This window comes from Mustelus asterias, chromosome 1 (genome assembly GCF_964213995.1).
Source record: "Mustelus asterias chromosome 1, sMusAst1.hap1.1, whole genome shotgun sequence".
Taxonomy (NCBI): domain Eukaryota; kingdom Metazoa; phylum Chordata; class Chondrichthyes; order Carcharhiniformes; family Triakidae; genus Mustelus; species Mustelus asterias.
The window spans coordinates 151,238,438-151,241,251 of record NC_135801.1 but is presented as its reverse complement, the minus strand read 5'-3'; positions in this window follow the sequence as shown (position 1 = coordinate 151,241,251).

Here is a 2,814-nt window from a genome sequence, read left to right as displayed (position 1 = left end):
TGAGTATAGAAGTGAAGATGTCTTGCTGCAGTTATACAGGGCCTTGGTGAGGCCACACTTTGAGTATTGTTTGCAGTTTTACTCTCGTAGTCTGAGAAAGGACATTCTTGCTATTGAGGGAGTCCAGTGAAGGTTCAACAGACTGATTCCTAGAATGGCAGGACTGACATATGAAGAAAGATTAGATCAACTGGGCTTGTACTCACTGAAATTTAGAAGAATGAGAATAGAAACATATAAAATCCTGATAGTACTGGACAGGCTAGATGCGGGAAGAATGTTCCCAATGTTGGGGAAGTCCAGAACTAGGGGTCACAGTCGAAGAATAAGGGGTAAGCCATTCAGGACTGAGATGAGGAAGAACTTCTACACTCAGATAGTTCTGAACCTGTGGAATTCTCTACCACAGAAAGCTATTGGGGCCAATTCGTTAAATATGTTCAAGAGGGAACTGGACGAGGCCCTTGTGGCTAAAGGGATCAAGGGGTATGGAGAGAAAGCGGGAGTGGGATACCGACAGTGAATGATCAGCCATGATCATATTGAATGGTGGAGCAGGCTCGAAGGGCCGAATGGGCTGCTCCTACTCATATTTTCTATGTTTCTATTTTAGCAGATTCTGAAGCTCCTGACCCATTCCAGCTGGCGTGATCAGGATCTCCCCCAGAAAGGCTGAGAAACTGATCGGTATTCACTTGCATTCATTTTCATCTCATTAGCGAGATGAAAGTCTAGAGCAATGGCCTTCTGGTATGCTTCCCCTCTTCTGCGCACCCCACCCCCCCCCCCCCCACCCCCCGCCCTACCCCAGTAAGAAATAACTACAGGTCCCTAAAAGCAGGATCCAGGAACCATGGACTCAGGGAGTGGAGGGTGGTGGGGATGGGGTGGGAGGGGGGTGGGGATGCAAGGAAGTGAGTACCATTCTCCACTTACCCAAGGGCAAAGCATCTGGTGCCAGGGTGCAGAGGGGGATCTTTCAAAGGAGTTGGGTGTTGGGGGGACTCAGGCTGGAGTGATTCATGTCAGGAATCTCCCCCGGATGGGGGAAATCAAGCTTCATTTCACACCCTATTAACTTTTACAAACCCCATGAGTGGCAGCGCCTGGCTCTTTCAGGGAAGGGATTATGATTGTTTATTTGCATAGCTATTCACAGTCCATTAACTCTGAAGAGCTTCCTCAAAAGCAGAGCTGTTCAGTCTGGCCTCATTTTGTGGGGGAGATTTTTTTCAAGTCTGAAGTGCTTCCAAGAAACTGCAGGTGTACAGTCTGAGTTCATTTTTTAAAGTTTTTTTTTTGTAACTTTTATGCCTGAACAGCACGCCTTTCCTTGAGGCTGGTTTAACCAATACAATTAGCTGGCATAACTCAGACATTAGAGTCTAAGGGTTCCTCAATGAGGATCTTCTTGCAACCACTGTTGAATTCTCCGGATAGATGTGATGACCATGATGAGAGGCTCAGAGGCCATTGGATCCCCTGGGTGGTCAGGAACATGGCTGGACAGTGCCCTGGCACTTCCCCCAGAACATTGGCAGTGCCAGCCTGGTTGGCACTGCCAGGTTGGCACATCCAGACTGGAACTGTCAGGTTATCAGGGGGCTATGCCAGATTGGCACTGCCAAGGGGCAGGCCCTGTACATGTGGCCTGAAGGGGACCCCATTGCAGTGTGTCACTCATTTGGGGGTGCAGAGGGGGGGCTGATGCCAGAATTTGGGGGAGCCTGATGCCCCAATGCCAGTGAGGATGGAGGGTTCACCCTGATGGCTGCATGAGGTGGCTTTTTGGACAAAGGTTGGGTCTTCCCCTTATCTAGCAATCACCAAGGTTGCAGCTGATAATTTTGTTTGGGTCCCAGGATCGTAGAGAAAATAGCCTCATGGACATCAACAAATTCCAAACTCAGCCATTCCCCAGCAGCCGCACTCACTCGGCATTTATTTCTGGGTGTTACTGTTGCTTAATTTATCGTAATCAAGCAACCAGCGTGCTTCAGTCACTAATTATTACATTGCATGAGAAAAACCACTGACAATAAGATTTAAGATAACACTTTTAATCCAATGAAAGACATGAGTGAACTTAATAATATGCCATAAGACTTTCATGTGGTCATAAAAGACTTGAGACTGTTTGAACCTTGAGATTACAGTGTCAATGTAGTGTCATTACTGCCTGCAATTCAAGGTCTAGCTTTGAAATCGCGGTAATTTGATGATAGGCCCTTCATCACCCCAAGCACCCTAACCTCCACCTCCAAAACCACCTGCACAGATCACCTAACAGGGAAAGGTTACACTGGCAGCATTTTACTTGGAGAAGTCTTTTTTAATCATTGTCCTCTGAGTTCTGACAGGTTGCATTTAAAATTTAGTAATTAAAGAAAACAGAGAGGTGATCCATTCAATTGCTGTGTCCACCTATTGCTGTACGACATTAATATCATTGTAAAGCAAAAGTACATACGAATTATGCTGTGGTACTTACAATAATGTGGTAAAGCAATTTTAAAAGCTGACAGAATATTGGGATATACACCCACAGCATTTAAAGCTGCCTCACAGCGCCAAGGACCCGGGTGCGATTCCAGCTAGGGTCACTGTCTGTGCGGAGTCTGCATGTTTTCTCCCCGTGTCTGCGTGGGTTTCTCCAGATGCTCTGGTTTTCTCCCATATACCAAAAGATGTGCCGGTTAGACGCATTGGCCATGATAAACTTTCCCTCAGTGTACCAAAACAGGCGCCGGAGTGTGGCGACTGGGTGATTTTCACAATAACTTCATTGCAGTGCTAATGTAAGCCTACTTGTGA